The sequence below is a fragment of the Scyliorhinus torazame genome, chromosome 14 (assembly GCF_047496885.1).
Source record: "Scyliorhinus torazame isolate Kashiwa2021f chromosome 14, sScyTor2.1, whole genome shotgun sequence".
NCBI lineage: Eukaryota > Metazoa > Chordata > Chondrichthyes > Carcharhiniformes > Scyliorhinidae > Scyliorhinus > Scyliorhinus torazame.
Genome location: NC_092720.1, coordinates 165921694 through 165945550, shown reverse-complemented (window position 1 = coordinate 165945550; position 23857 = coordinate 165921694). Strand labels below are relative to the sequence as shown.

The window sequence follows — 23857 nt, the reverse complement described above, 5'->3', positions numbered from 1 at the left end:
GTGAGGGGGGGTAATAGAAAACATGGTGGATCGTGCTAGCCACCCAGAGAGAGAGCTAGAGAAGCATAGGGAATGAAGGAGGGAGTGGGCCATCTACTGGAGGGAGCACCGGCCTCCCCTGTGTGGGGAGAAATGGGCAACAAGCAGACCCACCCCCTTTGAAGGCCTAAGGACCAATGAGGGAGGGGGACTTTCCCCTTCCCCTTCACCAACGGAATGAAGATTACAGACAAATGAGGGGGGAGACCCCAAACACACCAGGATACAGAAGGGGGAAACGAAAAATGACTCCTGCCGTTAAGCGACAGGAACACTAGTAAAACCCGATAGACTGTTCTGAAAATCGAACATTGTTGTACAAATGTAAATGCTATCAAACGCTAGAGCCCCAGTCACGGCTATGGTGACAAGGAGGATCCAGAGGCCAAAGGGCCTGTTCCTGTGCTGTATCGTTCTTTGCTTTTGGCTGCCACAGCTATGTTTTCCAACATGGGGTCTCAGTTTTCCAATGCTGAAGCTCTGAGTCGGCTCCTGCTACCCCAAAGCCTGGCACCGCCCCAGTGCCGCAAGAAATTGCCCCGGCTTTAAATGTTCTGGATACCTTGCCAGTCTCGACGACCCACATCAGGAACTGGACTCACTGTGACACGGTCTTCTCAAAGGTCAAATGAATGTTTCAAATGGCAGGCATCAAATTAAAGTCGGAGTAGCTCATGCTTTACTAACTAAGATGAACCCAGTTGCGGACAGGGGAGTCCCCAAGTGGTGACACCACCCACAGCAAGAGAGCCAGTACTGCAATAACTGTATAGTGTGCACCCTGGCCAGACAGTCCTTTTTTCTAATTAAGAGGCAATTTAGCGTGGCCAATCCACCTATCCTGCACATCTTTGGGTTGTGGGGGCGAAACCCACACAGGCAAGGGGAGAATGTGCAAACTCCACATGGACAGTGACCCAGGGGCGGGATCGAACCTGGAACCTCGGCACCGTGAGGCAGTAGTGCGCCACCATGCTGCCCTCCGTTCTAGTACCTCAATGAGGTACTTCCACTCCCAACTGGTCGAAGGCCTTCTCTGTGTCCAGGGAGATGATCACCTCTGCAGTGTCCTCCCCGGGTGGGGACATTGCCACGTTCAGCAGGCGTCTGATGTTTGCCCTTGAGAAACCCCTTCTGACATTCTGCGATCACTCGCCAGAATTTTCGTTAGGACTTTAGCGTCAAGGTTTAGGAGTGAGATGGGCCTGTATGACCCACACTCCGCTGGGGCTTTCTTTGGGATCAGTGATATCGAGGCCTGTGCCCCCCTCAATAGCAAGTCATTAAACATCTCCTGGGCCAGGACTGCTGCAAACCTTTTGTAGAAGTCCACCTGGAACCCATCAGGTCCCGGTGTCTTCCTGGATTGCATGGGGTTGATGCACCCCATGACCTCCTCCAGCCCAACGGTGCTTCCAGTCCCTGTCCCTTTTGCTCCCCCTCAGCTCGAAGTCCAGCCCATCCAGGAATTATTTCATCTTCAAGTCCCCTTCCGGTAGAAGGTTGAGAAGGCTCTGTTGATATCCTCCGGAGCCATGACCATCCATCCCTGATATGAGCTATCTCTCACATGCGGCCGCATGTATCTTCAGCTGGTGTGCCAGTAGGCAGCTGGCCTTGTCCCCATGTTCATAAAAGGTCCCCCGTGTCGGCGGAACTGACATTCTACTTTCCCAATGGAGAACAGGTTGAATCCCATTTGCAATTTTTTCCTCTCCACTAGCAGCAACACGGTAGGGGCCATAGAGTACAGCAAATCTACGTCCAATACGGAGTCGATCAGCACTGCCTGGCCACCTTTTCTCCTTTGTCTCTACGAGCACTGTGAGCTATTATCCTCCCCTGATCGCTGCCTTCAGTGCCGATGGCTATTGTCGGCGAGTGGGCTATGTCCAGCTTCCTTGGGGGCACGAGGCTGGGTTTGTCTTCAACCTCACATCCACATAGTGTGGTGCGTGATCCAAGATTACTATTGCGGAGTATTCTTCCCCAACTACCCCAGGACTTTCCTACCACAAATAAGTCTATTCAGGAATAGGCCTTGTGGACATGTCCTACTCCTTCGGGTGGCTGAACCTCCATGGGACTGTTACAGCCGCGCCGATTTGCTCCATGAAGATGATCAGTTTCTTAGCCATTCCTGATTTAGCATCTGATTTAGGTCTGGGCCTATCTGCCTTCGGGTCCAGGACACAATTAAAGTCGCCCCCGGTGATCAGTTGGTGGGAGTCGAGGTCGTGGATCTCTGCCATTGTCTTTTTGATGAACTCGGCATCATCCCAATTTGAGGTGTACACATTCACTAATACCACTGGGACCACTTCCAGAACTCCACTTACCATTATGTACGTTGGGTCAGTCACTGTGTTGGTCGCCGTGAAGACTACCCTCTTGCTGAATAGTATTGCCACCCCATTTGCCCTTGTGTCGAAGCCCGCTTGATCTGCCTGTCCCACCCCGCTTTTCCTTACACTCACCTGGCCTTTAGCTCTTCGGTGAGTCTCCTGGAGAAAGATTATGTTGACCCTCAGGTTTGTGAGGTGGGTGAAGACTCTAGATCTTTTGCCTGGGCTGTTAAGTCCCCTTATGTTCCAGGTAACTCTCTTGGTGGGGGGAGGGGGTTCTGTCCCCCTGCTCCTCTCGGGTCAGCCATATTTGCTCACTTCGTGGACATGCCCCTGCATGCCCGGGTTCGCCTTTGTTCTTGGCCTGTCCAAGATGGCCACCGCTACCTTCCTCTTTCTTCCGATCTCCATGTGTGACCAGTTTTCTACCCTCTCCCAGACTCCCAGAACTCCTCCGATCGCGTAATCTAACCTTTCCTCTCCCAACACCTCCTGTTCCACCCTTTCTTTCCTACCATCCCTTATCCTTCAAACCCTGCACCACCCTCCCTCCCCGCTGACTTATCCTCCATCCCTGTCAGACGTTCCCTCCTCTCAGGAAACCTGCCAGAACCGCCCTCACATTACTCCAATGAACCAGCACGTTCGCCAGTGTGGTAGCCCTCCCTGGAAAAGGAGCTCCATAATCTAGAACTGTCTGATTCCTCCCTGACCCTTTGCTTTCCCTATTTAGCATTGTCCTGCCTGGGGCTTGCGGAGGGGAGACCTTGATGCTCAAGAAGTCAGTCCCCTCCTCGCCCTGCTGGCCTGGCCCCACTGCGTGTCGTGTCCCACTCTATGGCCCTAACCCTCTGTGACCCATGAGCTTTGTGTAATAGTTTGCAGTGAAAATACCAATGATGCTTTCCCACTAAACAATTGCGGGACGAAACGTAGACGGGTTACCCACCCAATGGGACAAAGTCTCGCTGAGTACAGTATGCTGAATCGCACCTTCTTCTTAAAGTTTGGCCCCATTGAACTCAACTCGGCACTTGGCCAGGTAGGCCCAATGTCCTGATGGACTCGGATGGTGTGTCTTTCCAATTTGCATGACCGCATGTTTCTTGCCCAACTCAGGATTTGTTCCTCATCTTGGTACTTGTGCAGTCTTACGATTATTGCCCGCGGTGGTTCCCCCAGTTTCGTTTTTTGGCGGAGCGACCTGTGGGCCCAGTCTACCTCTGGTGAAGCCCTCCTCCCAGATCAGTTTCCCGAGCATTTTTGATACAAACTTAAGTTGGGCTCCTACCTTTTGTGCCCTCTGGTAGCCTGACGATCCCGAGTTTTTGCCGCTGGGACCTGCTGTCTTGGTTGTCTATCTTGGCCTTCAGTGTCTTTTGGGTTTCCGCCAACCTCGTTATCTCGGCCTCAAGTGAGGCAATTATTTCGTCTTGCTCAGTGACCGTTTTCTCAAACTCCTGGATCGTATATCCTTGAGCCTCCAGTTGTCACTCCATCCTGTCCATCGTTCCCCGTATAGGAGCCAGTGCGGCCTCGATTGCGGTGTTCATTGCCAACATTCGGTCCTCCTTTACCGCCTCCCTATGCTTTTGGAGTTCTGTCGAGGTGAACTCCATCAGCCTCTCCGTTGATGACTGGGACGGCGTTGGCGACTCTGTTGGGTCCGCCAAGTTTGGATTCACGTTGCCACGCGGGTCCCCTTGCTCAGATGTTGTGGTCTTTCTCTATCTGCTTTTGCTCCCCTTCCGACCTGTCTGGTGGTTCGCCAGCATCCCAAACCGGGTGAGTTGTTGATGGGAGGTCAGTTGGTTTGGCTTTTCCAGGCGGGAGGCATGTTTTGCGGAGCCGCTGAGCTCATGGCTGCTACCGGATGTCCGCTGGTCCCATCCTGGGGAAAATATTTCTTGATACTGGTGGACGAACACTTCAAGTGGCTGAATGTTCAGGAAATGGGGATAGCAACCTCAGCGGCCACCATCGAAACCCCAAGACACATTTTCACCATTCATTGCCTTCCAGAGGTATTGGTTTCTGCTGATGGCACAGCTTTTACAGAGGAGAAATTCCAGTGTTTTGTACAGACTAATGGCATCCACCACATTCGAATGTTCCTCATCACCTGGCCTCAAATGGCCTGGCAGAAAGAGCAGTGCATGGTTTTAAACCATAGAAACATACATCGAAAATAGAAGCAGAAGGAGGCCATTTGGATCTCCGAACCTGCTCCGCCATTCATTATGATCATGGCTGATCATCAAGTTCAATAGCCTAATCCAGCCTTCCCTCGCATATCCCTTGATCCCCAAGAGCTATATCTAACTCTTTCTTGAAATTATGCAACATTTTGGCCTCAAATACTTTCTGTGGTAGTGAATTCCACAGATTCACCACTCTCTGGGTGAAGAGATTTCTCCTCATCTCAGTCCTCAAAGGTTTACCTTATCCTCAAACTATCATCCCTTCAGCTCCTCGCTAAAACTTGTGTTTCTCAGAACTTCCGGTCCATTATTCATGTCTTCTTTTATGAAGACAGAAGCAAAGTACGAATTTAGTTCCCGAGACATTTCTTTGTTCCCCGTTATGAATTCCCCAGTTTCTGACTGTCAGAGGCCTACATTCATTTTTGTCCATCTTTTTCTCTTTACATACCTGTAGAAACTCAGTTTTTATGTTACCCGCTAGCTTTACTTTCATATTGTATTTTCCCCTTCTTAATCAATCCCTCGGCCCACCTTTGCTAAACTTTATCCAATCCTCAGATCTATTGCTTTTTCTTGCTAATTCTTGCTTCACCTGGTGTTCCCCAATTTGGCGAGGCAAGCTACACAAAAGAAGTACCATGACTAGGCAATAGATCATTTAAAATCGGTGATCTTGTTTTGGTAATTAACTTTGTATCTAGTCCACCATAGATACCTGGGAAATTTGTGGCAAAGTCTGGTCCTGTCTCAAAGCTGGTGAACTTACAAGGGAGACGAGTACGGAAGCACACAGACCACATGAGGAACAAGGAGGTTGCAGCCCCAATGACTGGTGGATCCAGTAGGCACTACGAACGTCCCTTTGAAACCTGAAGCAAGGGGCACAGCCTTGGACTTATCACTTAGAAACTGAAACTAATGCAGCAGAAATATTATAATGTCAGCCGTAGTTTAGTTACAACTGTCGTCGGAGTCAGAAAGTTGTGGGTTCAAGTCTCTCACTCCAGAGCACTGAGGTTAACACTTCAGTGCAGTAATGAGGAAGTGCTGCACTGTCTCGGAACTACCATCTTTCAGATGGGTTAAACCCCGTCTGCCTTCTCAGGTGAATGGAGGTGATCCCATGACGCTACCTTGGGTAAGAGCAGGGGAGTTATCCCTGATGACTTGGTCAATGTAGATCCTGCAATCAGCATTACAAAAACAGATTATCTGGTTATTATTACATTGCTGTTTGAGAGAGCTAAATTACAAAGAGGAGAGACTCATTAAAATACACTTTTGAACAACACAAGTTGATGAAAGTTGATATAAAAATGCAAGTCTTTCTTTCTCAGGAAACTGTTCTGCTTCCTGTGAAATTGGAAATTTTAAACCCATAGATGGGGAAAGTATACCAGCCCACAGTGACATTGAGCAATATATTGTAGACAGGGATCTTACTGTAGGCTACTGAGTGTTTCAGTGACTAGCAACACATCATGCTGACAAATCACGTAGATTGGGTCAAGCTAAAAAGTTATTTATTGTGAGTTTTCAATCTATTGAAGATTGATAAAACAGCAGACAAACAACAACACAATATTCAACTTACACCAAACTTTGAACCAACCAAAATAACAAAGCATTTGAAAATGACTCAAGATCTTTCCCAGAACATGAAATAAATCTTGGAAGAGTGTACGGTCAACATGTCACACTGTTATTACATTGAGGTATGATGGGCTGAGGGAACCTGGGTCTGTAGGCACTCACCCCCACACCCTCACCATACTAAGGATAGTAGTCCTCCCAGACAGGAGTACAAACATTACCCATGGTATTAGTCAAACACCCATCACATGAAGAGGATCTGTCTATAATATACATAATCAACTGAAGCAGGGTTCGATTCTACCCCATACCCACTCCTGACAGATGAGTACAAACATTTCAATGGTATCATTCAAACACCCATCATCTGTCTATAAGTCACATGATGTGGAGATGCCGGCGTTGGACTGGGGTGAGCGCAGTAAGAAATCTTACAACACCAGGTTAAAGTCCAACAGGTTTGTTTCGAATCACTAGCTTTCGGAGAACTGCTCCTTCCTCAGGTGAATGAAGAGGTGGGTTCCAGTAACATATATATGGACAGGGTGCAAGATGCAATACGATACTTTGAGCTGTGCTGTGCTGTGTTGGACTTTTAACGTGGTGTTGTAAAACTTCCTACCAGACATCACATCACCAACTAAAGCAGGATTCTCCCCCAGATAGGTTCTTGATTAATAAGGGGATCATGGTTATGGGGAGAAGGCAGGAGAATTGGGATGAGAAAAATATCAGCCATGATTGAATGGTGGAGCAGATCCGATAGGCCGAGTGGCCTAATTCTGCTCCTGTGTCTTGTGTTCTTATACCCACTCCTGAGAGCTGGCTCACTTTACTAACACACATACTGTTGCGACTCCCTGGCTATTGCGCGGTCAATTCCCGCCTCACTTGACCTGGAATCACAACACAAGTTAACTAATAATTCTTATAAAAATAGCTGAAGTGTTTGGCCCTTGGTTTACCAATAATTGCAGTCACTAGGTGTGTAAGTTTAAACACAATTACTGTTGATTTACAACAAGAATTATAATTAAATATGCAGCAAATACAACTAATTAACTATTATCTAATTCCCTGCCTTAACATGCCCCTCCTCCCCTCCCCTATAGAAACACACACACAATACAGACAAACAGAGAGAGAGAGAGAGAGAAAGAATCTTGTTTTGAACAGGTGAGAAAAAAGATTTGAAAAGTCACTGAGACTGCCCCAGAGACAGGCTTTTGAAAAGGATTCTAAAGGAACTTGATTAACAGCAAATAATTGCCTCGTAAATACAATTATCATCTTTGCCTTTCTATGTAAGTGAAATGAGAGATATGTAAGTTCATTTGAAGTGATGTTTAATGGGAACTCGTGTGTTAAAGTTAAGAAACTATATGTAATCTGTTATTGTTAGGGTTGAAGTTTTAATGTTTAAGTATTGTCTTTCTTCTGTTCTAATAGAGCTTGCTTATAAAATAACCAAGCCTTATTTCTTATATTATCACTTCTGGAACAAATCGATCTTTCCGCACCTCCTTAAAAACTTTAAAATGTTATGATTTTGGTCCAATCTCTTAGCCACTGTCGAACGGTCCGTAACACTAAGACAACTGGGGTACCCGCCAATGACCCACCCATTACAAACCTCCCATTTGGGTCGATCAAAATCATAGCCGCCAGAAAATATACTTTCTTATTAATCAGGATCACAACACCCTGGGCCCTACTGTCAAATCCTGAATGAAATACTTGCCCAACCCAGCCCTTCAGTAATCTTGTCTGAACCTTAATCCACAAATGGGTCACCAAAAATCAGCACATCAGCCTTCAAACGCCGAAGATGTGCAAACGCTTTTGATCTTTTTACCGGGTCATTTAACCCCCTCACATTCCAAGTCATCAGCCGTATAGGGGGAGTATCTACATCCCCCACCCCAGAATCAGTGATTCCCACCCTGTGGGGCAGTCCAGCAACTCAAGGTGAGCTGACACCATGTCCACCCAAGATGGCTGCTGCATCCACCGTCAAGACAGAACAAGGAAAGGTTTAAAGTCACCATCAGAGAACTACCCCTCCCAGTCTCCCACCAATACCACACCCAAATAACCCAGTGAACAAGGTAAACAAAGAACCCCCCCTCGCCTTTCCAAACTCCAACCAACACAGTAGCAAACCACCTAAGCTAATGCGAAAATAACTCCCCACAGCATAAGCTGTAGATAGCCCCATCCCTCCGCTCCCGTTAACTAACTATTTAACTATTTAGCGAGAAGGATGGTCCCTGCACAGAGTAAAATAAATATAATAAAAACCCATAACACCAAACAGCATTCCCTCTCAATTCCAACTTTAATCATTCCAGGAAAACAGAAAGATACATGAACAACACCCGTCCCACAAAACCCGCAGTAAATAAAATCAGGTACAAAGCTCCATAAACTCCAAAATTCAAACTCACACCCCTAGACATACAACAGACACCCTACCCCCCAGACATAAATCACGGTTATCATGATCGCAGTCCATGCTTCTGCCCAAATGGCTCAGCCTTCTCCGGAATTTCAAAGTAGTAATCTTTCGAGTCATAAGTCACTTGGAGGCGCCCAGGGTAAACTACGCCAAATCAAACTTTGCTACGATACAAAGATGCCTTGGCCTTGTTGAAAGCTGTCTATCTCCTGCCTCTTGATAGATCCTCACAACGTGGCCTTCCCATCTGGAGCCCGATGCTCTTTGACCACCGCAGAACTTTTTCTTTCTCTTCAAAACTGTGAAAGCGCATGCTGATCGCATGCGGTGGCTCACCAGCCCTGGGTTTCTGCCTCAAAGAGTTGTGGGCCTGGTACAGCTCAAGAGGGGGTGTAATTTCTCCTTTCCTCACCATCTTCCAAAACCAATTACGCCATAAACTTTGTCGGACTCGGGCCCTCCAAGCACTTTGGCAAACCAACCACCCTCGAATTCTGTCTTCTGAAACAATTTCCAAATCGTTCACCCTTAATGCCGTGTTGTCATTGACCAACTCCACTTCCAGATAGGTGATCTTTTCACTTTGCCTTGTCAGAGCCACCTCCACCTCTTTTAGCTCCACGCCCTGAGCCTTTACCACATCCTCCACTTTTGCAAAGGTCGCACGAATCAAGGACATCATCCCTTCAATCTCCCCTCCATGATCCTCAGAGACCTCTTGCCAAATTTCCGAAGCTGCTCCCGCTAGGATGACTGTGAGCATCACCACGGTTAGTGGAGTGGCCACCAACGCTCCAGGGGCCTCCACCATTTTCCTCACAGACGGAGCTTTCGAGGCTTCAGAGTTCAACATAATTTCCTTATTTTTCTGTTGCCCAGTCTTGTATTTATTGGGCATCCCTCTGTTGTGGGAATCTTAAAACCATCGAACTCCAGCCAAATCCCTTCCGAAAATCAGGCGAAAAGAGCTTAATAAAAGTTCCCTGGAGGGACCCACTTCGTGCACGACTGCTCTTCTACATGTTGCCATCAGAAATCCAATCAATGGGTAATTCAATTGAAGTGTTCAAGGTGATTAAACAGGTTGATAGAGTCATTAGAGAGAAACTATCCCTCTGGTGGGAGAGTCCAGAACAGCATTAAAATTACAGCTCGGTTGTTCAGTGATGTGTCAGTAAATACTTCTCCATAAAAAGGGGACTGGAAATCTGGAACTCTCTCCCACAAAATCTGTTGATGTTGGGGTTCAACTGAAAATTTCAAAACTGAAATTGAAAGGTTTATTGTTAGATAAGGGGATTAAGGCTGATCTATAGAGCCAAGGCTGGTCTTTAGAGTTAAGATTCAGATCTGCCATGATCTAATTGAATGGTGTCACAGGCTCATGGGATGACTCCAGTTCCCACATTTCTTAAATTCCTCTCGATTGCCCTCTGCACTCACATCTCCAACAATTGGTCAATGTCATCCTCTTCAACCTCCAGCTGAGTTTCCAACCCCATACCCTCGCCATCACAAAGATCACCTACTTTGTCCTCTATAACATCGCCCATTTCTAACACCACCAACCACCCCCGCATTCGTCCATCTGCTATTGAAATCCTCATCCATGGTACTGAGTGAAGTGTTTGTCACACATCTCACACTCAAACATTGTTTCCTCAGTGTGGATGTGTCAGTGTTTCATGAGTATTCTGACTGTGTGAGCCTTAGTCACTCAACTCACTTATCTTCCCTGCTGTGTGAATACGGTGGTGATCCAACATGCCCCACAATTGTTCAAAGTCCTTATTACATACCTCACAGGTGAATGGTTTTTCCCCAGTGTGAATACGTTGGTGAACACGAAAGTGAGAAGAGCGAGAGAATGATTTCTCACATACTCTGCATGTAAATGGTTTCTCCCCTGTGTGAGTGCTCTGGTGTTCCAGGAACCTCGTAGATGTCGGAAAAGCTTTATCACAAACCTCACATTTGAAGGGATTCTCGCATGTGTGGATTGTCTGATGGACCAGGAGGCTTGATAACTGTGTGAAAGCTTTACCACACATCTTACACATGATCGGTTTCTCCCCTGTGTGGATGCGTTTATGTACACGAAGGGTCACGGACTGTGAAAATGATTTGTTGCACACATCACAGGTAAATGGTTTCTCCCGTGTGAGTGCGTTGGTGTACAAGGAAGTGAGATGAGCATGAAAATGATTTGTTGCACACCTCACACTTGAATGGTTTCTCTTCCATGAAGCTGTCCTTGTGATAACAGTTGTATCACAGAAGCACCTTGTGTGTCAAGAGATCTGATGAACCGATGAAGCCCTCCTCACACCTCACACTTGATGGTTCCTGCAAGAATGAGTCAGTGGTTCATTGAGGCTTGATGAATGAGTAAAACTCTCACCACTCTTGGAACCCACTCACAGCTCTTTCCAGCTTCACCCTGACTGATCACCCATAGCCGAATCTTTGGAAAAGTTGATTCTAATAGAAGGTTCCACACCACTGACCAGTTTCAGATCTGATGATCTTTCAAAGACTCGACCAATTTCTAGATGATGGTTTCACTGTCCAACCTTCTCTGTGTTGAGCAATGCTGTGAAGGGACTGGATGTCTTCCCACAGTTATGCAGTCGTTGCTTGGATGATGGTCAAGATCTATCTGCGGTGTCTAGCCTCTCCGTATTCTCTGGTGCAATCCTTCTGTAAAACAGGAATATGAAATGTAATTTCCTCCAACTTCCTCTCTTCCTTTGCTAAAGGGGCTGACTCTTCAGTTAGAGAATGTTCCACAGTGAGTGCCAGTCTGCTATTCCCGTGTGCGAAATCAGACACAAGTCCTTTCTACTTCCTCACTTCAGTATCACACACCCTCTGTTTCCAGCAGAGACACTGGATCGTGACCAGGAGCAGACAATGCCGCTAGTTTCTTTACTCTGCCCAGTCCCCATCTTCCCAGGCACCATGAGTGCAATGGAAATGATTGTCAGGCGGAATGTAAAACGGGCTATTGATTCAGTATGAAGTCACGTCACAGAATATATCAATACGGAAACATCCGAGACTCCTCCCTCACCATCCCTGGGTATGTTCCATCCCACTGGCAGTGGGGAAGTCCTCAAAATTGACTGCATGGTATCAAACAAGGTCAAGGAAAACTAGCACTCCTCTCCCAACTGTTATGAAAAATGAAATGAAATGAAAATCGCTTATTGTCACAAGTAGACTTCAAATGAAGTTACTATGAAAAGCCCCTAGTCACCACATTCCGGTGCCTGTTCGGGGAGGCTGGTACGGGAATTGAACCAGCTGCTGGCCTGCCTTGGTCTGCTTTAAAAGCCAGCGATTTAGCCCTGTGCTAAACCATCCCCTGCTGTAAATGAGTATTTCACCATTTTAATCATCACTGGGGAAGTAGACTAAGGTCAGATTCCGGAACTGGGTATCCATGAGGTGCAGTGAGCCATTAACCGCAGCAGGATTGTATCCACTACAATCTCACAGCCCTCATTCCATGATTATCATCAAACCAGTGGACAGACATGTCAAGAGCAGCATTATGTATATTTTACAGTCCAGGTTTGAACCTAAGGTTATTACTGAATCTGAATACACCACCCCATCAGACAGTGTATTCCAAATTCTAACCAGACGTTGTGTAAAAATATATTTCCTCGAGTTGACTCTGACTCTTTTCCAATCAGCTTTTATCTGTAACCTCTAGTTTCCACCAATGGAAACAGTTTCTCCTTATTTATTCTGTCTTAACCCATCAGGACTTTAAACATGATCTGGTTTCTTCTGTACTCTCACCGAAATTCAAAAATAGGATGACCATTCACAGTCCACAGGATAATAAGCAACTCTGAACGCACACAACATAATAGGAAATCAGGGTGAATCCTCAGACAATCTTCCCTTCCCAGATAATTACACCCCACCTTCTCATATTCAGCAATGACCCATCAACAAAACTCAGCCTGTAAATCAGAAGGGAAATGCTTCCAAAAACACCCTCAATATCCAACACAGCTAATCAAACAGCTCAGCACAAAGCACCAAGTAAACAGGTTTCTCAGTTGGATCTTCTCACACAGCATAAGGGGCATTTCCATACCATTCTGCACAGGATAGTCAGACTGCTTGAACATTAGTGTGGATATTGTGCAATGTAATTCTTCTAAATTCTGCTCCTTCACTCACCATCTCCTGACTTGGTTTGGAGTCCCTACAGGAAGTGAAGCAGCTGTGGTAGAGGAAGAGGAGCGAATGGGCAGAGTGGGTGGGCTCTCTGATTGACGTCTCTCACAGACAATCCAAATATTTCTGCAGTAACAGGACTTTTCTGAAGTTTGGGAAACTGACCGGGAAATGGAGGCGACTTTGAGCAGCAGCTCAGGTGGGGATTTAAACTTGTCATTGGCCCATCTGAATAAAACCTCACTTATTGCAGCTGCTGTCTCAGTTCCCGGGTAAACGTTTGACAGAGATTTGTAGTGTGGGAATAGCATTCTTCAGCCTCGGAGGCTTTCAAACTGACAACATCAGTGTGGGATGTGTAGCCTCGGATGTGTTTGACAGCAGATCAGGAAGAAAGTGAGTAATATTTTATGTTATTTTTGTAAGAACCATGAAGAATCCAGAACAGGTTAGTTGAGTCAACAAAACCTATTTTATTTCAAACACTTTTATCGACAGCTCCTATAGTTCCATACTGGGTCTTCTCTCGTCAATGCCTTACTCCCAATTCTATTTATACAAAGGAAATAGTTAATGGTTCACCTGCCCCCTTATCGGGGGACCTCATACTCCATGCGATCCACGGGGTAGCCAATCAACCCTACCCCATAATACCTGCGTGATTATAATATTTATCAGTACCCACTCTCTTTCTTGCCCTGAGTGGCCTCCTCCACGCTCACATAATCCTCCCTCTCCACTCTCTCCATACCGTGCAGAAGGAGGCCATTTGGCCGGTCAAGTCTGCACCCACTCTCTGAAAGACCACCCTACCCAGGCCCACTCCCCCACCCTATCTCCATAACCCTGTAACCCCATCTCACCTGCACACCTTTGGACACTACGGGGCAATTTAGCATAGCCAGTCCACCTAACATGTACATCTTTGGACTGTGGGATGTATGGATGTTAGGATACGCCTGTTTAAACTTGGTTTCCTTTGTGCAATTCATTTATTTTCTGTTATCCTTTTCCTTTATAACTTGTGTGCCTGGACAGTTGCTGGAACGTCTGCCTTTCAGGTGGACTTCAACATTTAATTTTAAAATCAAGGAACTCCCCCGGTACAAGGTGCTAGGGTCTTTTCACAGTAATTTCATTTGAAGCCTACTTGTGCCAATAAGCGATTTTCATTTTCATTTATATGGTCTGGCCCAAGGAAACACCTGGGGCAATGTGCTATTTGGTTTGGTCCAGTGATTATATGTTGCGATGGACTTGGCTGACAGTCAAGTGGCTACTCTCATTTCCCGGGATTTGACAGGCTCTCGACCTTGATGGGTGGCCAGTTCCGGAAGGTTCTGGAAAAGAAAGATAGACTCCATATTGGGAGTTTAGTTTCATTTTGACCAGGAGATTGGAAAGACAGGTTTGAACTCTCTCTCATCTGATGACTTGTGATTGAAGACATTTCTCTCTCCAGCCAGTGTGTGATAGTTTGACTCCTAGTTGAGAAACTGAGGGAAGGCACAGATCTGATATCTCTGTCATGAGACCTCTCACTCTGAATCAAGACATTTTTCTCTCTCTCCGCACCACAGCCAGTTAAGACCTTTAGGAAGATCCACACCTGCGGCAGATAGGCTGCATAGTTTGCAAACCTTTTTCTTTTATTCGCATGTGGAAAACTCGAGATTTAACTCAGTATGGCTGATAATTAATCTAGTGGACGCAAGTTAGAATTGAACAGACTGGGGAGGGATTCTGTGTGACAGCCCAGGTCGGTGAAAGTGACTCCCCAGAGGAAAAGTGAAAGTGACTCCCCAGAGGAAGTCTGACAGCCTATGTGTTCTAATTAATAGTTCCATCCAGAAGTTCCAAACCAATTGGTGGCTTCAATACTCCGTGTCCTGGGAAAATAGTCGAGGACAACAATCTCAATATCAGCAACAAGGACATATCCCTCTTTCTTTGATTTTTAATCCCTATTATTATTTTTACCCTTCCCCCTGTGTGCGTCTGTCTTGTGTGTGTTCATGTAGAGGGTGGGACGGAAAAGGGGGGGAAGGAAATAATTAGATTTGCAGGCCTTCTAATATCACTATTATATGTTTTTCTCTTGTTATAAATAAAGTTACTGTGTTTTACTTACAAATCTGATGCCTGTCAATCATTGAAGCAGTCAAGCATCAAAGACCTCAGAAATTATACACAAATTATTGGTTAATTCACTTATAAGACCATAAGACATAGGAGCGGAAGTAAGGCCATTCGGCCCATCGAGTCCACTCCGCCATTCAATCATGGCTGATTTCAACTCCATTTACCCGCTCTCTCTCCATAGCCCTTAATTCCTCGAGAAATCAAGAATTTATCAACTTCTGTCTTAAAGACACTCAACGTCCCGGCCTCCACCGCCCTCTGTGGCAATGAATTCCACAGACCCACCACTCTCTGGCTGAAGAAATTTCTCCTCATCTCTGTTCTAAAGTGACTCCCTTTTATTCTAAGGCTGTGCCCCCGGGTCCTAGTCTCCCCTGCTAATGGAAACAACTTCCCTACATCCACCCTATCTAAGCCATTCATTATCTTGTAAGTTTCTATTAGATCTCCCCTCAACCTCCTAAACTCCAATGAATATAATCCCAGGATCCTCAGACGTTCATCGTATGTTAGGCCTACCATTCCTGGGATCATCCGTGTGAATCTCCGCTGGACCCGCTCCAGTGCCAGTATGTCCTTCCTGAGGTGTGGGGCCCAAAATTGCTCACAGTATTCTAAATGGGGCCTAACTAATGCTTTATAAAGCTTCAGAAGTACATCCCTGCTTTTATATTCCAAGCCTCTTGAGATGAATGACAACATTGCATTTGCTTTCTTAATTACGGACTCAACCTGCAAGTTTACCTTTAGAGAATCCTGGACTAGGACTCCCAAGTCCCTTTGCACTTCAGCATTATGAATTTTGTCACCGTTTAGAAAATAGTCCATGCCTCTATTCTTTTTTCCAAAGTGCAAAACCTCGCACTTGCCCACGTTGAATTTCATCAGCCATTTCTTGGACCACTCTCCTAAACTGTCTAAATCTTTCTGCAGCCTCCCCACCTCCTCCATACTACCTGCCCCTCCACCTATCTTTGTATCATCGGCAAACTTAGCCAGAATGCCCCCAGTCCCGTCATCTAGATCGTTAATATATAAAGAGAACAGCTGTGGCCCCAACACAGAACCCTGCGGGACACCACTCGTCACCGGTTGCCATTCCGAAAAAGAACCTATTATCCCATGTTGGAACCTTATGTTGGAACTCCAAAGCCTGTGGGGCAGAAATTAACCTAGCCCAGGGTATTCTAACAGGGAGGAGTTGAACCCGGGTCCGTGGCATTGTGAGGCAGCAGTACTGACCACTGTGCCACCGTGTCACCCTCAGTGTGTCTGTTTCTTTTCCCCCTTTCCCTATCTCTCTCTGTTCTCTTTTTCTGTTCTATCAGGAAGGTTATTGTAACTTGGAGAGTTGGGGGGGGGGGTCTGCTGTCCATTTCTAAATGATTTTAAATACCCCCTCAGTGCATTCTCACCGGCACCTGCCAAAAACAAACCCTCCCTCTCAATAAAAAAACACAACTCAAGAAAAGATTCAAACGAAGGAGGACAGAGGACAATCATGTTTCCTTTTCCTGTTTTACAGAAGGACTATAGCAGAGAATACAGAGAGGATAGAGACTGCAGATAGATCCTGACCATCACCCATGGAACAACTCCACAACTGTGGTAAGACATCCAGTATCTTCGCAACATTGCTCAACACAGAGAAGGTTGGGCAGTGAAACCATTATCTGGAAACCGGTCAGGCCAGGGGAGCTTTGACATATCATCAGATCTGAAACTGTCAGTTGTGTGGAATCTTCCATCAGAACCAACCTTTTAGAAGATTTAGCTGTGGGTGCTCGAGATTGGGAAGAAATGTGAGTGGGCTCCAAGTGTGTGAGCGCTTCATCATTCACAGAGCCTCATGAACCACTGACTCATTCCTACAAGTGAGAGGCTGTTCATGTATGAGGTGGGTGAGGACACCGCAGGCTCGAAATCTGTCCTGGCACACAATGTGCCACTATGGTACCACCTGGAACACTAGGACAGCTACATGGAAGAGAACCATTCATGTGTGAGATTTGACCAAGCCTTCACCCAGTCATCGATGCTTGTGATTCACCAACACGTTCACACTGGGGAGAAATAATTTATGTGCAATGTGTGCAACAGAGGATAAAACACTAATGCCTGTTAAGAAGTCCACCAACATACCTACACAGGAGAGAAACCAATCACTTGGGAGGTGTGTAACAATCATTCGCGAGCTTGTTGAATCTCCTACTGCATCAGATGATTCATACAGGAGAAACTGTTCAAATGTGAAGTGTGTGACAAGATCTTCACAAAGTCAGCGTATCATCTGGTCCATCAAAGCATACACATGGGGGAACAAATTGATCTTTGTGATGGAGAGGATGTGGGGTTTGGAAGCTCAGCTGGAGATTGAATATAACAATTATTCTTGGAGATGAGAGTGGAGGGAGAAAGTGAGAGTAGTTTAATGAAGATTTGGAGTCACTTCTGGCGGCTATGAGGTGAACAGTTGCAACAGTGGTGGCTCCAGCCTGGGGATTTGGACTTTTGGCCCTTTCTCACTGATTAACAGGTGATTTTTGGCAAGATATTGGTGCATTGTGTTGGATTAAGTTCCCCTCTTTAGAGTAATATCTTGTGAATACAATACAAAGCACAAGGCAGAGGTCAGATTCAGAAGGTCCTTGAGCCTCTGAAGAGGAGAAAATGGTCGATGCCTCTGTGCCTTTGCCCCTTCAGTGTACAATTGAGAAGTTGGCAGACTTATTAACAGGCAAATTTAAGAAGCAGTGACAGGTGGTTGCTGAAGATCTGGCAAAGGCGATTGGGGAGGCTGTGGCACCTATTTGAGTGTCCTTGCATAGGTTGGAACAGCAGATAGAGATACAGGGAGCAATGATCAAGAAGGTGTGGGTGGCACTCAATGACCATAGCGATCAGATTGTCTCTTTGGAGGCAGAGATGGTGTTCATGGCGGAGGAGTAGAAGGTGTTAAAGGCCAAGGTCGATGATCTGGAGAATCTCTCCAGACTACAGAATTTAAGAAAGAATTGTTGGGCTGTCGGAGCACCTGGAAGGTACAAACGCTACGGAGTACAAGTCGAAGACGTTTGGAAAGTTGGTGAAGGAGGGGATCATTCCGACCTCTCCTGAGTTGGACCAGGCCCAGCAATCGTTGAGGCAGAGGCCCAGATCAGGGGAGCCACCACAGACGATCATAGTCCGGTTCCATAGGTACCTGGACAAGGAGCACGTCCTGAGATGGGCAAAGGGTCACCGAGATGGTAGTTGAGAGGGCCATGTCATTGGATATACCAGGATGTTGGGGCAGAGCTAGTAAGAAGGCATGTGGCATTTAATAAGGCCAAAGCTAACATGTAATTGGGGATGGTGTACCCGGCTTGTCTTTGGTCACTTGGTGATTGGGAATAGTGTACCCGGCTTGTCTTTGATCACCTACAAGGGCAGAGACTATTATTTTGATGCGCCGGAGGAGGCGAATGACCTTTGTGAAAACGGAGAGTTGTTAGGAAATTGGATCAAAGATATAGTGGGCAATTTTGGGGGTTAACAACCTTAGGGTATAACTACTAGCACCGAGTCAGTGGTATACGCCCACACCTGGCCTGAGTTCCATTGTCACATTCAGACTTAACGTTTTTAATGGGAATAAACAGGATACTCCTGTTCAGCGGGGTGATTCACGGAAGGTCCATTGTCCTCTGCGCCACTCTTGTTTGATTATTCATTAGACCATTACAGAGTCTGATGGCCTCTTTCATCCATAAATTGGAGGTTAGTTGCATATTCATAGCATGGCCCTGTTCTTTTGGGTAAATGGAGTGGATAATCAAAAGTCCAGACTGGTGTTGAGCTCAAGTCTGGACACACCTGAACAGACATCTTTGAGGGGTTGGGCAGAGTTCAGAGAGAAAAAAGAATCCTGTTCAAACAGCTGGCAGGGGTAGGAGGTTTTGGAGAGCAATTGAGAGAGGCTCTGAAGAAATTGTCACAGAGCCAGGTCTGAAGGAGACTCACCAACACCGGAATACGGTCTGCAATGCAAGTATCATTTTTTCCTGCCTACATAAGTGGGATTGAGAGCCGTAAGTTCATTTTATGTGCTGTTTGTGGGATGCCGTATGTTCATTTTATGTGCTGTTTGTGGGATGTGTGTTAGGGTTAAGATTTACATGTAAGCTGTTCTTGTTAGATTTGAAGATTAAAGGTTTAAATATTGTATTTTTTTGTGATAACAAAGTTTTGTTTGCAACAAGAGCCAAGCCCTATTTCTCATGCAATCACTCCTGAAGCAAATTAATCTTTCCGCAAAGTGTTAAAAACTCAAAAATTGCTGCGGTTCTGGCCCAGTATCTTAGCCACTGTTGGGGTCTGGTCTGGCTTCCGTAACACTTTTTGTTAATAGGCACAATTTGGGGGGGAATTGAAATGCTAGAAGACTATGAGCATTGCTGTTTGTTTATTGTTAAGTTCTTCAGTATCTCTATTTTTGTTTATGTGGGATTGTTGTAACATGGGGGAGGGTGCGGTGTTATGGGGCTTGTTGGGGGTTGCATCTTGGTGAATTTGGGGGTTGCTTTTTGTATTGTTGTAAATGTTTGGGTGAGCGGATTTGGTGTGGTTCTCTTTTTTTCTATTCTTCCTATAATGTGTAGCATTAAAGTTCGGTATGGGGAGGGGGGCTGATTGTTGATTCTATGTTTGAAAGACTTTTGACGTTTACCCTTTAACCTAAAGTGCCTCCTCAACTGGTTCCACACCTTCACTGTTGATTGCACCACTGGGCTCTCCATATATCTCCTTGGTGCCAATGGCAACTGCCGTCACCATAGCCCTCAGACTGGACCCTCTGCAGGATTCTTCCTCCATCATAACCCATTCTGCCCCTCTCCTTCCCATCACCACCCAACCTTCTCCACGTTCGCCACCCAATAATAATGCAGCAAGTTTGGCAACCCCAACCCCCCCTTCTGCTTCTGCCTCTGTAATAGGGTCCTCTTTACTCTTGGCACCTTCCCCGCCTACACAAACTCTGATATAATCACATCTAGCTTCCGGCTTTTGGTATAAAAATCGTAAGTTTCTGGAATATGAATAGTAACCTTGGCAGGACATTCATCTTCACCACATTGTGGGCGGCACGGTAGTACAGTGGTTAGCTGCGTTGCTTCATAGCGCAGGGTCCCAGGTTCCATTCCGGCTTGGGTCACCGTCTGTGCGGAGTCTGCACTTTCTCCCTGTGCCTGCGTGGTTTTCCTCTGGGTGCTCCTGTTTCCTCCCATAAGTCCTGAAAGACGTGCTGTTAGGTAATTTGGCCATTCTGAATTCTCCCTCTGTGTACCCGAACAGGCGCAAGAATGTTGCACCTAGGGGCTTTTCACAGTAACTTCATTGCAGTGGTAAGCCTACTTGTGATAATAAAGATTATTATTATTATGGACCCTCCCTGCCAGAGTCAGTTGCAGCGTGTCCCACCTCTTGAGATCCTCCCTTCCTCCACCAGTTTTCTTAAATTCCACTTATGCAACATCGGCCACTCTCTCATTATCTGGGTCTGTGTTACGTGTCTCTGGCTACTTTGAATGGAGGTTGGCTCTCCGACCCAATTCATTTGCCTGGAACACTTCACCTTACCCTACGTTCAATTTGAATCCTGAGAACGCCCCAAACCTCCCTCGTAGGCCCATAAGCCTCTCCATGCTCTCCAGCGGGTCCAACATATACAGTGACAGGTCATCTGCGTATAACGACACCCGTGCACCCTACTCCCCGTCGTAATCCTTTGCCACTCTGTTGACCCCCTGAGGGCCATTGCCAGAGGCTCTATAGCCAGCGCAAACAGCAGCGGCGACAGCGGGCACCCCTGCCTTGTTCCGCTGTGTAACCAAAAGCTTTGTGATATATCATTTTTATACCATATGCCACATATAACAGGCGCACGCATGCCACAAACTTCAGTCCAAACCCAAACCTTCCCAGTACCTCAAACAGGTACTGCCACTCCACCCAGTCAAATGTGATAGAAATCAGCTTTTCTGGTTAGCTATAGATGAGATAGATAAAAGGATTAATTGAGAAATCATTAAGAGTAATTGACTAAATCATGAAAGTGAGGAAAGCTGACTAGCTGGGAACTAATCAGATAAGACTCTAAATTTTCACATTTTGCAAGTTGCTCGAGACTGGCCAGAGACTCCAAGGCCAGTGACCAAAGACTCCATTGTGTGCAGATGCCTTCCCAGCCCTGGACAGGTCCTTTTCCATGGTAACAGTCAGTCAGGGTCATAATGACTTTTCAAAAACTGTGTTAATCTAATTAATGTTAGAGGCATAATTGGCAAGCCAGGGTATGGAAAATTACACCAAAACATTTATGTCTTGAATTGACAGACAGAGAGTTTGGTCGAATTGAGTGAATTATAAATTAGTTGAAGCCAATCACAGCTGTAAAGAAGGCGAAACTTTAAGTAATGATCTTCTTAAAAATCACTTGTCAGGATGGAAAAATCCATTCTGGAATCAATCTAACTTCTTTCTGAAACCTATGTCTTTGCTGCTTGCCTTTGCGAAATCGCCATTTTTCTTTAGTTTAAAACATTCCGTAATTTTGTACTGTGTACTGCGTATCGTGATTTGAAGAAATTACCACGATTTGTATTTTAAACTCAACCACTGTATTCGGTAAAGACAATCAATCTGACCTAAGTTTGTATTGTAACCAAATGTTTACCAGTGGACACTAAAGCTGACAATAAAGTTCAATGAAATTTTCCCAAATGCTAAGCCTGGATTTCTGTTATTTGGGAACTAAGAAGGGATATCGCATATCCAGGGTTCCGAATAGACACAGAGATCCATCAAATGCCTTCTCTGCATCCATAGACACCACTACCTCTGGTACCCATCCTCCCGTTGGGGTCATAACCACATTGATTATGTGCCACCTAATATTACTGGAGTGCTGCCTACACTTTACGAAGAGTGGTCCTCTGTGACCACTGCCATCACACACCTTCCATCCGCCCCACCACCAACTTAGCCAGCACTATTAAATCTGTATTTAACTGCGATATGGGCCTGCACAACCCACATTCTAATGTGTCCTTCTCCTTCTTTGGTATCAATGTGATCGTCGCCTGCGTCATCGTCTCTGGCAGCTCCCACTTCTCCAGCACCTTGTTAAACACCCCAACAGATGCGGTGCCAGTTCCGTCGCAAACTCCTTCTAAAATTCAGCCGGGTAACCATCCGGCTCCGGGGCCTCCCCGACTTCATACCCTTTTTCCTGTCTAAAACCTCCCTCATCCCCAAAGGCTCTTCTAGCGCCTGCCATTTTTCCTCCAGCTGCCTAAACTCTAGCCCATCCAAAAACCCGTCCCATGTCCCCTTCTTCACCCCCTGGGTCCACCCTATAGAGTTCCTTATGGTATTCCCTAAATGTCTCATTTATCTTCCCCGGCTCCATCACCACCTCCCCTGTCTCTGACCGTATCTTCAATCTTTCCCTGGACGCAGCCTGCCTCCTCAGTTTTGCCAACATTCAACTTGCCTTCTCCACATACTGCACCCCCCTTGCCCCATGCAGCTGCCACACCCCTTCCCTGTCATCAACCTATCGAACTGCCCCTGTAGCTTCTTCCTTCTCGCCAATCCATCTGTGGTGGGTGCCCTCGAATAACCCCTATCTACTTCGATTATCTCATTCAGCAAAGCTTGTATGCCTCCCTCCTTTTCCTATCCTCATGTGTCTTAATCTCCCCTTGGACTACCGCCTTAAGTTCCTTCCAAAATGTGGCCGAAGAAATCTCCCCATTCTGGTTCAACTCTACATAATCTTTAATCACCCACTGCACCTTATCACAGAATCCTCTGTTTGCCAACAACCCCGAATCAACCTCCATCCTGGCCTCTGCTCCCATCCCGATCTAAGCTGAATCCCCAGCCAGTGGGGCGCATGGTCCAAAATTACCATCCCCGCGTACTCTGTCCCCTCCACCCCTACCCACACCTCATCACAAAAAAGTTGATTCTGGAGTATACCCTGTAAACGTAAGAAAAAGGAAAACTCCCTTCCCCCTGGGTTTTTGAAGTGCCACAGGTCCACCATACCCATCTTTTCCATTAACCCTCCCAGCTCCTTTGCCATCCATATCCTTTCTATTGACCTGGCTCGGCCTGTCCACCTTTGGCTCCAGAATGCAATAGAAGTTTCCTCCCATGATCAACTGGTGCGTGGCCAAGTCCGGGATCGCAGCCAGCAGCCCCCTCATAAACCCTTTATCATCCCAATTCGGTGCATATAGATTCACCAACACCGTCGTATCCTCCAATACCCCGCTCACCATCTCATAACTCCACCCCTCGGGTCCCTCGCTTCCTTCGCACTTAAAAACCCCGTCTTCTTGCACATCAAGCTGGACCCCCTTCTCCACACTTGACCATGCTTCTCCTCCAATCCTGCCCTGTTGCAAATCTTTCCTCCCCCCCCCCCCCCCCCCCCCCCCCCCCCCCCCCCATCACCACCACCCCACCCTCCTTGCTTGGCCATCTACCCACCTCACCTTCGCCAGCATTATCTGCCAGCGTGGCAATTCCTGCCCAAAGGCCCTCCTACTGCCCAACCCCTCCTCCACCCTCACCTCTTTGTTCTGTGTAGAAGGCTCCCCGCAGTCCTCAAACTCCCCCACCCAAACAAAGACGGGGTGGGAGAGTGGGGCATGGAGGTATGGCCATCCCTGCTACCCATTGTCGACCCAACGAGAAAAGAAAAACGCTCTACCTGGGAGGAAAAGACCCCCCCCCCCGCCCCCACTCTACCAGTTTCTTCCGTTACTCCAAAATGCCAGCAATTTCGTTCCCCAGTAAAGTTCAGTTTCCCATAGTGTGTGCTCTTA

General features: G+C 46.5%; 2 long non-coding RNA genes across 2 annotated transcripts in view; one reads left to right on the top strand and one right to left on the bottom strand.

The window, feature by feature from the left end:
* LOC140390163 (uncharacterized) overlaps positions 1 to 21740 on the top strand; it is a 48001-nt gene extending 26261 nt beyond the window's left edge. The window contains exon 4 of the long non-coding RNA XR_011934574.1: positions 16504 to 21740. This is a non-coding gene — a long non-coding RNA (uncharacterized lncRNA). The remainder of the gene's footprint in view (positions 1 to 16503) is intronic.
* LOC140390164 (uncharacterized) lies at positions 8501 to 12863 on the bottom strand. The gene is made up of 2 exons (XR_011934575.1): positions 12754 to 12863; positions 8501 to 11339 (listed from the first exon to the last, which is right to left on the bottom strand). It is a non-coding gene; the product is annotated as an uncharacterized lncRNA (long non-coding RNA).
* Positions 21741 to 23857: the final 2117 nt, after the last annotated feature.